The sequence below is a fragment of the Hemiscyllium ocellatum genome, chromosome 34, assembly GCF_020745735.1.
Source record: "Hemiscyllium ocellatum isolate sHemOce1 chromosome 34, sHemOce1.pat.X.cur, whole genome shotgun sequence".
In the NCBI taxonomy this organism is placed as follows: Eukaryota; Metazoa; Chordata; class Chondrichthyes; order Orectolobiformes; family Hemiscylliidae; genus Hemiscyllium; species Hemiscyllium ocellatum.
The window spans coordinates 12,259,295-12,273,390 of NC_083434.1; positions in this window are offsets into that span (position 1 = coordinate 12,259,295).

Consider the following 14,096-nt stretch of genomic DNA (forward strand, 5'->3'; position numbering starts at 1 on the left):
TTAAGAAGGGTGGTAAGGATAAGCCAGGGAACTATAGACCAGTGACCCTGACCTCAGTGGTGGGCAAGTTGTTGAAGGGAATCCTGAGAGACAGGATGTACATGTATTTGGAAAGGCAAGGACTGATTAGGGACAGTCAACATGGATTTGTGCATGGGAATTCATGTCTCACAAACTTGATTGAGTTTTTTTGAAGAAGTTACAAAAAGGATGGATGAGAGCAGAGTGGTAGATGTGATCTATATGAACTTTAGTAAGGCGTTTGACAAGGTTCCCCATGGGAGACTGATTAGCAAGGTTAGATCTCATGGAATACAGGGAGAAGTTGCCAATTGGATACAGAACTGGCTCAAAGCTAGAAGACAGAGGGTGGTGGTTGAGGGTTGTTTTTCAGACTGGAGGCCTGTGACCAGTGGAGTGCCAGAAGGATCAGTGCTGGGTCAACTACTTTTCGTCATTTATAAAAATTATTTGGATATGAGTGTAAGAGGTATAGTTAGTAAGTTTGCTGATGACACCAAAATTGGAGGTGTAATGGACAGTGAAGAAGGTTACCTCAGATTACAACAGGATCTTGATCAGAAGGGCCAATGGGCTGAGAAGTGGCAGATGGAGTTTAATTTAGATAAATGTGAGGTGCTGCATTTTGGAAAAGCAAATCTTAGCAGGACCTATACACTTAATGGTAAGGTCCTGGGGAGTGTTGCTGAACAAAGAGACCTTGGAGTGTAGGTTCATAGCTCCTTGAAAGTGGAGTCGCAGGTTAATAAGGTAGTGAAGAAGGTGTTTGGTATGCTTTTCTTTATCGGTCAGAGTATTGAGTACAGGAGTTGGGAGGTGATGTTGCGGCTGTACAGGACATTGATTAGGACACTGTTGGAGTATTGCGTACAATATCGGAAAGATGTTGTGAAACTTGAAAGGGTTCAGAAAAGATTTACAAGAATGTTGCCAGGGTTGGAGAATTTGAGCTATAGGGAGAGGCTGAACAGGCTGGGGCTGTTTTCCCTGGAGTGTCAGAGGCTGACTTTACAGAAGTTTACAAAATTATGAGGGGCATCTATAGGGTAAATAGGCAAAGTCTTTTCCCTGGGGTGGGAGGAGTCCAGAACTAGATGGCATAGATTTAGAGTGAGAGGGGAAAGATATAAAAGAGACCTAAGGGGCAACTTTTTCACTTAGAGGATGGTACGTGTATGAAATGAGCTGCCAGAGGAAGTGGTGGAGGCTGGTACAATTGCAACATTTAAAAGCTATCGGGATGGATTTATGAATAGGAAGGGTTTGGAGGGATATGGGCCGGGTGCTTGCAGGTGGGAATAGATTGGGTTGAGATATCTGGTCAACATGGACGGGTTGGACCAAAGAGTCTGTTTCTGTGGTGTACATCTCTATGACTCTATTTAATTAATAACCACCAATTTATAGATTGTTTTGAAAACTGGGTATAGAACATACCTTGTGAGGTACTCATCAAACTTTCACCCAATTCCTAGAGGACAAGAATGGCTGAAAAGTACAAAGTAAAAGAAAGCAAAGAAACATCTCTACCCCCCAACCCTCCACTCACCACACTCTCATGCTTGCATTTACTGACATCAGCTACATTCATTTCATCTGGCTGCATGTCAGAGCCCTTATTTATAGTCAATTCAAATGAGACAATGGAAAGTGGTTCGCTATTTTGCCACTCCGCTCGCAAAGCAGTGTGTTTACTATGTCTAAACTACAAGAAGGAAAGCAATTTAATTTAGTTACATGGTTTTTTGCATTTACTAACAGGCTAGATTAGATTTTAAACTCCTCACTTACAAACTCTCAATTCGCACTCAATTTCTTCAGCTGCCATTGTTTCTCGTCATCTTGGCTGTTATAGCCAGGTATATGACAGTTTTTTGGTATCTGAAAGTAAGAACTCCAAAACGATGCAACTTACAGTAAGCAATGCAGTAGGAGAGCTACCTAAAAATGATTACATTCAGACCATGAGACCAAAAGATATAGGAACAAAATTAGGTCATTCAGCCTATTGAGTCTGATCCTCCATTTGATTATGGCTGAAATATTTTTCAGCCCTATTCTCTGCTTTTTCCCTGCAACTCTTTATCCCAATATCAATCACAAACCTTTACCTCTCTGTCTTAAATACACTCAATGACTTGCCTCCACAGCCTCAAGTGGTCTGCAGATTGACCACCCTCTGGCTGAAGAAATTCCTCGTCATCTCAGTTCTATAAGGGTCATCCCTTCATTCTGAGGCTGTGGTCCTGGGTCCTATTCTCTCCTACTCATGGAAACATCTCAATGCCTGTTTAAGCCTGTCAGTACTTTGTAAGTTCAATGAGAGACCCCTCATCCTTCTAAACTCCATTGAGTGCAGACCCAGTGTCCTATGATGACAAGCCCTTCATCCCTGCGATCATTCCAGTAAACCTCGCCTGACCTCCATCCACGTCTTTTCGGGGTAGAAGCTTAAAGCCATCCTGTTAGTTTGCATTTTATTTCTTGATTTCCATCCAAACCTATAATTGTGAAAATAAATCCATTATTGTTACACATTTTCTTTCAATGAATTGGTTTAACAATCAGAAAAAAATCAGAAGAATCATACATCATGTTGACCCAAACAGAATAGTGCAATGTTTGGCTTTGGTATAGTTTACTTCATGATATCATTGCTTCAGAAGTAAATAAGATACGCTGGTCAAAATGTTTCAAGGGAACAGTGCTCCTTTAATTCATTTGTTTGTGTTACCATAGTATCCAATCTCAGTCACATGAAATCTGACCTGCTGCGATATTGTTGTTTTCACATGCTAAGTTAATGGAATCACAACACAAAATTATTCGTAATGGGAGACCCATCTATTTTGAATTCAGTGATGATAGGCTTTCCAGAGTTGAATGTAACAAATGGTGACAGGTGAATTTCTTTCTAATTTCTTCCATCAAAGTCCGAAAGGCCTTGAAAGTTAAGCCAATTGAGAAATTCCAAACTGAGATTTTTATTCAGTAAGAAGCTTAAGGATTAAGGAACCTCGACATGTCAAGGCCACAACCAGACCTCCAGATCATCAATAAACATTTTGAACTTTAATTACAACGTGTGGGTTTGTTTTTTTAACCAAAATCAATGTACAGCCAAAAGTTAACTGTAAATCTAAAATCAGTGGTTGCCTGTAGACAGAGACTCTGCAATATCACACCTGATGAGACATCAAATAAACTTTAAAGAGAGAAAGCATAACTCAAACTGAAATCCCTTGGGAGTATCTCAGACCGTGAACATGATGGTAAGCAAAAACAGCAGCCTAGGTGAAAGACATATCGATCCTTTCAAGAATGTATAGTCATTAAAAGCAAGATTCCACTCTGGTCTGTCTATGCCAGTGACCTGACATCCTTGTGTGTGGTCTAGTGTGCTATAATGGCCATAGCTCTGAGATCAGTGATTTAAACACCCCCACACCACAGGTAAAGAACTGGAAAAAAATCCCCCTCATTTTGAGTGCTGGCAACAGGAGTCAGAGCTAACCAATTTCAATCAATGGACAAAGAATCTTAAAATTGACAGTTTGATAGATTCGTGGTAGAGAGAGTAAGATTGGAAAAAAAGTGAAATTACAATTTCAAGCAAACAGAAGGAACAGGAAAGATAGAGAGATACAAGAAAGGGGAAGAGAATGGGAGAGAGAGGGAGGAAAGAGCAGAGATGAAAAAGAGAGAGAAAAGGAGAGAAAAGTGGGAAAAGAGAACAAATTTCAAGAAAGCACAGAACAGGGAGTTCAAACCAAGACAGTTCACACTGAGGGATATAAATCTTACAGCGTTCCTGAGGAGCCTGGTGGCAGATCAAGGTTGAAAATGTGTTGCTGGAAAAGCGCAGCAAGGTCAGGCAGCATCCAAGGAGCAGGAGAATCGACGTTTCGGGCATGAGCCCTTCTTCAGGAATCCTGAAGAAGGGCTCATGCCCGAAACGTCGAATCTCCTGCTCCTTGGATGCTGCCTGACCTGCTGCGCTTTTCCAGCAACATGTTTTCAGCTCTGATCTCCAGCATCTGCAGTCCTCACTTTCTCCTGGCAGATCAAGGTGTCAATTTATTTGTAGGCTGTGTCAATACCCAAGTTTATTAAATTCTATGAATATACTTTGATCTCTACAAAGGACAAAGAGAACATTTGGTTTAGGAGATTATAGTTTTGGAGATTAATCAGCTTGCAATGTCTTTCAAAGTCAGATTTAGACAAGTACCACCCAATAACTCAGAGCCATAGAGTCACAGAGTCAGACAGCACTGATGTAGACCCTTCAGTCCACTGCTATATCCAACCAGGTATCTCAAACTGAACTGGTCCCACTTACCTGTGTGTGGCCATATCCTTCTCAACCTTTCCTAACAGTGTATCTGCCCAAAGTCTTTCAAATGTTGTAACTGTACCTGCAACTACCACTTCCTCTGGCAGTTCATTCCACACACAAACCACCCTCTGTTGGAAAAAGTTGTCCCTCAGGTATCTTTTAAAATTTTCTCTTCTCACCTTAAGATTATGCCCTGTAGTTTTGAACTCCCTTACCCTAGGGAACAGATGTTTACTATACACATTATCTGTGCTCTTCATGATTTTATAAACCTCAATAAAGTCATCCCTCAATGTTCTACACTCCATGAAAAACATACCAGTCTATCCAGCCCCCCCATAACTCAAACCTTCTCGTCCCAGTAATATCCTTATAATTTTTTCCTGCACCCTCTCCAATTTCATGATATCTTTCCTATAACAGGATGACCAAAACAATACTTCAGAAGTGGTCTCACTAATGTCCTGTACAACCTCAATATGACGTCCAACTCCTACACTCAAAGGTCTGAGCAATGACTGCAAGATTGGCAACTTTGCCACTCTGTCTACCTGTAATGCAACTTTCAGTGATCTATGTGTCTGAACCCTGTGTTCTACAGCACACCCCATGGCCTTACCTTTAACTGTGTAAGTTCTGCCCTTGTTTGTTTTACCAAAATGCAACATATTGTATTTATATAAATTAAAATCCATCTGCCACTCCTCGGCTTATTAGCCCAATTGATCAAGATTTGCAATCTTAGATAACCTTCCTCACTGGCTATTCTTCCATCAATTTTGGTGTCATCCACAAACTTACGAATCACGCCTTATCCAAATTGTTTATACAAATGACAAACAACAGCACCAATCCCTGAGGAGCACTGCTGGTCACAGGCCTCATGTCTGAAAGACTACCCTCCATCTCTGAAAAGAAGTTGGATTATTCCTACCCAGTGCAGTATTGATACATGCAACATTTATACCTTAAAAACATATCTCTCGAATAAATCACCGAGCACTCAACAAATTACTTTCACATGATGTTTTTCTGAATTGGGTTCATCTTGTCCTTGGGTCTCTTTTGTAACATGAAGACCTCTCCGTGTTGATCACGTTTGGTGCCAATATCACTGAAGTGTTTGTGGATTTAGGGCATAAGCTGATTTTAGTTACCTGCTTGAACTCTTGCTTCCCACTTTCACCAAGATGCAACGTTTGATTTCTATTCCATGGGATATTTCTTAGCTAAGCAGCAACAAAATGGCAGGGTCAGAGTAGTAGTGTGTAGTACAGGCTCCCCTAGCCCAGGAGTCTATTGTTTGTTTGCTCCATTCACCTTTGCTATTTTTCTTGTTATTATTTTAAAATTATTATAATGTCTTAAAAACGAGGATAATGCGGTTGAGAAACAGATCCACCATGGTGCAGCACTCAATGGGCTGAATGGCCTAATTATACTCCTATGTCTTATGGAGAGCCTCTGGTCGGGCGGGTCTTCATTATCGAGATGGAGACTGGTTAGTTAAAGTGACTGATCGGAGTTTCATCTGGTGGGAGGCAAGTTTGCTAGCTTTGAATATGCCCTCCACCGCACTTAGTGCAGGGACCCCAATAAGTTTAATTGCGGATGAATGTGTTGTGATTGTGTCACATATATCCTGAAAGGAATGGAGCAAATCATAAAAATGAGTTTGCCAGCAATGGATCTCAGCTCTCATACCAGGTTTCTGAAAATCTTTGAAGGTACAAATCTGATTGCAATGCCGGTAAATTCATGGGGTGCAATCTTCATTGCAGTAGCAGCCCACTTTGTTGCAAAGCCATATGCCACCAGCTGCTGTCTGTGTGGACATGAGGGAAAGGTTGAATGCCTGGGATTTGCCTCCAATTGGTGCTGAGGGGACCCTGTGACTGCTATGATGATGGCATGCAGGCTGCCCAGCTGGTATAGTGCCAAGTGGAACCATGCTGGTTTAGGTAACAAAGTGTCAATCTGCAAGTTGAGCCCAGCATTCACTTTCCTTAAAGGACACAGAAAAAAGATCAGTTATGATCTTGGGCCATTGCAAACTTGTTGGAAGTACTCTGGAATTAGATATACTCAGTGACATTAGGTGAAGAAGTTTTATCAGGGACATTAATTTAGCATCATTGTGGCTAGGCCTAGAGTTGCAGGTCTACACGCAATCTCAGCAACTGATACTACTTCGGCTATAGAGATAGAGTAAGGAATGGCTCCAAGGCATTGGAAGAATGAAATTTGGTTCTCCGAGCTTCTGGAATACTGGAACTGAAAATGGCAGGAACACCGAGGCTGACTAGGGTCTGACACCACTTGAAGAGGGAGTCTGAGGAGTAGACACATTGGAGACAAAAACTTTTGAAGGATTGCAAACATTGGGAACATTCGTGAGATTAAGGAACATTTGAAATGTGATCTAGGATGTTGAGCTTTGTTGCAGAGTCGAGGAATGGGAACGAAGTTTCGGATGGGAATGTAAAGGGTTTGGTGCGATGGTGTCAATTGTAATCTGAGGAGAATTGAGGAGCGAGGTTTAACTGTCTTGCGGGAGAATGAGGTTCGGAAGACTGAAACCTCTATTTCGCCCTTTTAGAGTGTTAGCCCCAATCCCAAATTTAGTCACATCAGCCAAATGGTGTCTTCATTTTCTTGCTTTCAATTGTATACATGTATATTTAATGTTTGTTGAATTCAATGAGCAGAAAATGATGGGCTAGGATACAATATTTCCAGATCGATACTATGGCTGTATGCCAGGAGTACATTATTAGCAAGTTTGCCAAATCTTACAGGCTCTCTTTATTACACAACACCTTGCCCATTGAATTCATTGTTTGTTCAGTTTCCAAAGTTTATAGATAAAATCTTATAAATGATTCACAAGATCTCTTATCACTGAAAATATACAGTTGAAAGTGATTAATGATTAAAATAACCCAAGTTCTGTAAATCTTCATACCTGACATTACAAAAGCAACTGCACTTAAAAGATGACGGCTGTTAACTCATATCCTTGTGAGAGCAACATCCTGACAAGCTGCCGCCAGATTAAACGCAGGAAAGGCGTTTTCTCCCAGCCCTGACCTAGTGACCAGGTGGCTTCCAGGGGCCTGGAATGGCAGGATAGGGCAGCTTGGTGGGGAGGGTCTCTGGTTGAGACAGTCTCCCGGTGTGGTGGTCTTGTCCAGGAGGGGCAGTCTCTTCCTGGCATGGATGTCTTCTTCAGTGGTTTCTGGGTATTTCAGCAGTCAGGTATGAAGGTCGAGTCCCAGCACGGGGCCCTCCTCTTGGGTTGGAGTCCTTACTTTGAAGACTGCTTCTGGGTTTTCCAGCAGCTGGGTGTGGAAGCTCAGTGTGAAAGGGTGGTCTCAGTGTCACAGAGTGGGCTTGGTGTCACAGGGTGGTCTCGGTGTGGCAGGGAGGTCTCAGTGTGAAAGGGTGGTCTCTGTGTGGCAGGGTAGTCTCGGTGTGGTCTCGCTGTGAGAGGGTGGTATCGGTGTGGTAGGGTGGTCTCGGTGAGACAGAGTGGTCTCAGTGTGACAGGGTGGTCTTGGTGAGGCAGGGCGGTCTCAGTGTGGCAGGGTGTTCTCGCTGCCACAGGGTGGTCTCAGTGTGACAGGGTGGTCTTGGTGAGGCAGGGTGGTCTCGGTGAAGCATGGTGGTCTCAGTGTGACAGGGTGGTCTTGGTGAGGCAGGGCGGTCTCAGTGTGACAGGGTGGTCTTGGTGAGGCAGGGTGGTCTCGGTGAAGCATGGTGGTCTCAGTGTGACAGGGTGGTCTCGGCGTGACAGGGTGGTCTCGGTGAGACAGGGTGGTCTCAGTGTGACAGGGTTGTCTCGGTGTGGCACGGTGGTCTCGGTGTGACACAATGGTCTCGGTGTGGAAGGGTGGTCTCTGTGAGGCAGTGTAGTCTCGGTGAGGCTGAGTGGTCACGGTGTGACAGGGTGGTCTCGGTGTGGCGGGGTGGTCTCATTTTGACAGGCTGGTCTTGGTGTGGCTGGGTGGTCTCGGTGTAACAGAGTGGTCTCGGTGTGGCAGAGTGGTCTCAGTGAGACAGGGTGGTCTCTGTGAGGCAGGGTGATCTCGGTTTGACAGGGTGGACTCAGTGTGACAGGGTGGTCTCGGTGTGGCAGGGTGGTCTTGATGAGGCAGGATGGTCTCGATGAGGCAGGGTGGTCTCGGTGAGACCGGGTGGTCTCAGTGTGGCAGGCCGGTCTCTGTAGGGCAGGGTGGTCTTGGTGTGGCAGGTTGGTCCCGGTGTGACAGTGTGGTCTCGGGGGGACAGGGTAGTCTCGGTGTGACAGAATGGTCTCGGTGTGACAGGGTGGTCTCAGTGTGACAGGGTGGTCTTGGTGTGACAGGGTGGTCTCAGTGTGACAGGGTAGTCTCAGTGTGGCAGAATGATCTCAGTGTGGAAGGATGGTCTCGGTGTGAGAGGGTGGTCTTGGTGGGACAGTGTGGTCTCAGTGTGGAAGGGTGGTCTCAGTGTGGCAGGGTGGTCTCGGTGAGACAGGGTGGTCTCAGTGTGACAGGGTGGTCTCAGTGTGGAAGGGTGGTCTCGGTGTGAGAGGGTGGTCTCGGTGAGGCAGGGTGATCTCGGTTTGACAGGGTGGTCCCAGTGTGACAGGTGGTTTCAGTGTGACAGGGTGGTTTCAGTGTGACAGGGTGGTCCCAGTGTGACAGGGTGGTCTTAGTGTGACAGGGTGGTCTCAGTGTGGAAGGGTGGTCTTGGTGAGACAGGGTGGTCTCTGTGAGACAGGGTGGTGTCGGTGTGAAAGGGTGGTCTCAGTGTGACAGGGTGGTCTCAGTGTGAAAGAGTCAGTGTGACAGGGTGGTCTCAGTGTGACAGGGTGGTCTCAGAGGGACAGGGTGGTCTTGGTGTGGCAGGGTGGTCTCAGTGTGACAGGGTGTGGTCTCAGTGTGACAGGGCGGTCTCGGTGTGAAAGAGTGGTCTCAGTGTGAAAGGGTGGTCTCAGTGTGGCAGATTGTTTCAGTGTGACAGGGTGGTGTCAGTGTGACAGGGTGGTGTCAGTGTGAAAGGGTTGTCTCGGAGAGGCAGGGTGGTCTCTGTGGGGCAGGGTGGTCTCTGTGGGGCAGAATGATCTCAGTGTGGAAGGGCGGTCTCTGTGTGATAGGGTGGTCTCGGTGGGACAGCGTGGTCTTGGTGAGGCAGGGTGGACGGTTTGATAGGGTGGTCTCAGTGTGACAGAATGGTCTCAGTGGGGCAGGGTGGTCTCTGTGGGGCAGGGTGGTCTCTGTGTGACAGGGTGGTCTCAGTGTGACAGGGTGGTCTCTGTGAGACAGGGTGGTCTCAGTGTGACAGAGTGGTCTCGGTGATGCAGGGCAGGGTGGTCTCAGTGTGACAGGGTGGTCTTAGTGTGGCAGGGTGGTCTCAGTGTGACAGGGTGGTCTCGGTGTGGCAGGGTGGTCTCAGTGAGGCAGGGTGGTCTCAGTGTGACAGGGTGGTCTCTGTGTGACAGGGTGGTCTCAGTGTGACAGGGTGGTCTCATTGTGACAGGGTGGTCTCGGTGAGGCAGGGTGGTCTCAGTGAGACTAAGTGGTCTCAGTGTGGCAGGGTGGTCTCGGTGTGGCAGGGTGGTCTCTGTGAGACAGGATGGTGTCACTGTGTCAGGGTGGTCTCAGTGTGACAGGGTGGTCTCGGTGAGGCAGGGTGGTCTCAGTGTGACAGGGTGGTCTCGGTGAGACAGGGTGGTCTCGGTGTGGCAAGGTGGTCTCTGTGAGACAGGGTGGTCTCGGTGAGGCAGGGTGGTCTCAGTGTGGCAGGGTGGTCTCTGTGAGACAGGGTGGTCTTGGTGTGGCAGGGTGGTCTCTGTGAGACAGGGTGGTGTCAGTGTGACAGGGTGGTCTCAGTGTGACAGGGTGGTGTCAGTGTGACAGGGTGGTCTCAGTGTGACAGGGTGGTCTCGGTGAGGCAGGGTGGTCTCAGTGTGACAGGGTGGTCTCAGTGTGACAGGGTGGTCTCGGTGAGGCAGTGTGGTGTCAGTGTGACAGGGTGGTCTCAGTGTGACAGGGTGGTCTCAGAGTGACAGGGTGGTCTCGGTGTGGAAGGGTGGTCTTGGTGAGACAGGCTTGGTCTCAGAGTGACAGGGTGATCTCGGTGTGACAGGGTGGTCTCAGAGTTACAGGGTGATCTCGGTGTGCCGTTCCAAAGAGATTAACCATGATATTGCTGGGAATTGAGACTTTGAGTTATTAGGAGAGGCTGGATGGACTGGGACTTATTTTCATTAGAGTGTAAGAGGTTGAGGGGGTGACTTACAGATTTATAAAATCATGAGGGGTATAGATAGGATGAATGGCAGTGTCTTTGCCCCAGGCTGGAGGATTTTTAGATGGGGGGTACATTTTTAAGGTGAGAGGAGAAGGATTTAACTGGAACCTGTGGGGCAACGTTTTTCCACAGATGGTGGTTGATGTGTGGAATGAACTTCCCCAGGAAGTGGTGGATGTGATGCAGTTACAATATTTAAAAGAATTTTGGATAGGTACATGAATAAAAAATGTTTTGAGGAAGATGGGTCAAGCACAGGCAAGTGGGAGCAGTTTATTTTGGGATGATGGTAGGCGTGAAACGACTGGTCTGAGGGATCTGTTTCTGTGCTGAATGTCTATGCTTCTGTAGCTACCTCAGAAGTGCAGTTAATATTACTGCATAGGTAAATTCTAAACAAACAATACGTAACAAAACTCCATTAGCAACAGAACAGAGGCATGCCCTCTGAATCTGTTTCATTGATGATCATTGTTTGGGTAGAATTCTCACCCGGTCAGAGAATTGGACTTGCTCATTTACACCTTGTGGGATATTTCACATCCACCTGAACAGGGTGGCATTACCCTTCGAAATGACCGTAACAGAATCCATACAGCATTCCCTCAATCCGGTGCTCATGATTCCACCTGGATTATATACTTGAGCTGTAGACGTAGCTTGGTTTTCCGAGTCAGAGGCGGGAAGCTGAACCAAGCTGATGCGTGCTTGATAACGGGAAGAGTGAGTCAAGCATTTGAAAACTTTTGACAAATTACTTGGAATTTGCCAGTTCTGTATCTTGTTTCTTGCCAACAGGTCAGATCTGATTTGTTCTTCACTGTCTCAACAATTTCTGTTCGTGTATACTAAATCAGGTGTTTTCAGGAGAGCTGAAGTTGATGGCCCCATCTCACTGCTGGCACCGTTCCTTTCCCTGAACCATTACAACAGAACGCCCAAATGTCTGGTCAACAAATCGATGTTGAGTTGTTGAGTGATACTCTTATCCCACAGTCGTAGTAGTCAGTGGATAGCTCCCTTGCATTGACGTGCTATTTTTATGTCTGAAAGGATGATTTCATGCCTAAAACAGACACTGGACAGGATTACTGCATCTGGTGTCTGGCATTTCCCTGTTATGAGATAATTATAGTGCATGTCATCTGACTCTAAAGAAAAACATAATGCTGTGATTTCAGGATTGTACTTCAGAATGTTTAAACGTTGTCATCAATGCTCAGTTAATCCTTGATTATTACTCCTCAGAACCTTTGGGGAAGCTGCTGACACTGAAATGGCAGGAACATTAGGTATGTTAGACAAAATGACATGGAGCAGCTGGAAAACATTTCAAAAACTTAAAACAAGTTCATAAATTGCACATCACTATTTTAAAAAGAATACACGTGAAAATGTTTAAATCGACTCAACTTTTGTTTCACATTTGGACCGCTTCAGATTTTCACATATCATCAATTTTCTTAAAAAATCATTCACACGATGTGGGAGGCATTCACGGGGCCAGTATTCATTGCCAATCCTTGGAGAAGCTGCTTTCTTCAACCACTTCAGTCCATTTGGTGGAGCCACAGCCAATATGCCATTAGGAATGGTGATCAAGGAACTTCACTCAGCAACGCTGAAGGGTCGGTTATATATTTCCAAGTCCACGTGGGGACTGGTTTCGAGGGGAATTTGCAGGCGATGGTTTCCCCATGTATCTGTTGTCCTTGTGTTTCTAGACTGAAGTGATTTTGGGTTTGGAAGGTACCATCTAAGGAGTCGTGGTGCAAGTTTTACAGTGGCCAGGGTAGATGGTTCACACTGCTGCTCCTGAGCTTTGATGATGGATTTGTTGATATTTGTGGATGTGGTGCCAGGCAAATGTGTCCTTCTGGATGGTGTCAATCCCCTTGAATATTTTTGGACCTACACTCATCAGGGCAAGTGGGGAGCTTTCCATCAGACTCCTGACTTACGGCCTGTATATTGTGGACAGGCTCTGGGGAGTCAGGAGGTGAGTTAGTTGCTGCAAGACTTTCAGCCTCTGATCTGCTCTTGTAGCCTCATGGTGCATATAGCTAGTCCAATTCATTTTCTGGTCAATAATAACTTTCAAGATGTTGATATTAGGAGTTTAGTGATGGTAATGCCATTAAATGCTAATGGGTGTTTGTTAGATCATCTCCTGTTGGGTGCCCATGGCTACTCCAAACCAAAGGTGTAGCCATGGGCACCCGCATGGGCCCCAGCTATGCCTGCCTCTTCGTAGGATATGTGGAACAGTCCATCTTCCACAGCTACACTGGCACCACCCCCCACCTTTTCCTCCACTACATCGATGACTGTATCGGCGCTGCCTCGTGCTCCGACGAGGAAGTTGAACAATTCATCCACTTTACCAACACCTTCCACCCCGACCTCAAATTTACCTGGACCATCTCAGAGTCCTCCCTCCCCTTCCTCAACCTCTCCATTTCTATCTCGGACGACTGAATCAACACGGACATTTACTATAAATCGACCGACTCCCACAGCTACTTAGACTACACCTCCTCTCACCCTGCCCCTGTAAAAATACCATCCCATATTCCCAATTCCTTCATCTCCACCGCATCCGCTCCGAGGAGGACCAGTTCCAATATCGAACAACCCAGATGGCCTCCTTCTTCAAAGATCGCAATTTCCCCTCCGACCTGTCGGCAATGCTCTCCACCGCATCTCCTCCACTTTCTGCCCTTGAACCCCGCCCCTCCCAGGACAGAACCCCACTGGTCCTCACCTACCACCCCACCAACCTCCATATACATCATATCACCCGTCGCCATTTCCGCCACCTCCAAACAGACCCCACCACCAGGGATATATTTCTCTCCCCTCCCCTATCAGCGTTCCAAAAAGACCACTCCCTCCGTGACTCCCTCGTCAGGTCCACACCCCCCCACCAACTCCTGGCACCTTCCCCTGCAACCACAAGAAATGCAAAACTTGCGCCCATACCTCCCCCCTCACTTCCCTCCAAGGCCCCAAGGGATCCTTCCATATCCGCCACAAATTCACCTGCACCTCCACACACATCATTTACTGCATCCGCTGTACCCGACGTGGCCTCCTCTATATTGGGGAGACAGGCCGCCTACTTGCGGAATGTTTCAGAGAACACCTCTGGGACACCCGGACCAACCAACCCAACCACCCTGTGGCTCAACACTTCAACTCCCCCTCCCACTCCACCGACGACATGCAGGTCCTTGAACTCCTCCATTGCCAGACCATAGCAACACGACGGCTGGAGGAAGAGCGCCTCATCTTCCGCCTAGGAACCCTCCAATCACAAGGGATGAACTCAGATTTCTCCAGTTTCCTCATTTCCCCTTCCCCCACCTTGTCTCAGCCCCAACCCTCGAACTCAGCACCACCTTCCTAACCTGCAATCTTCTTCCTGACCTCTCTGTCC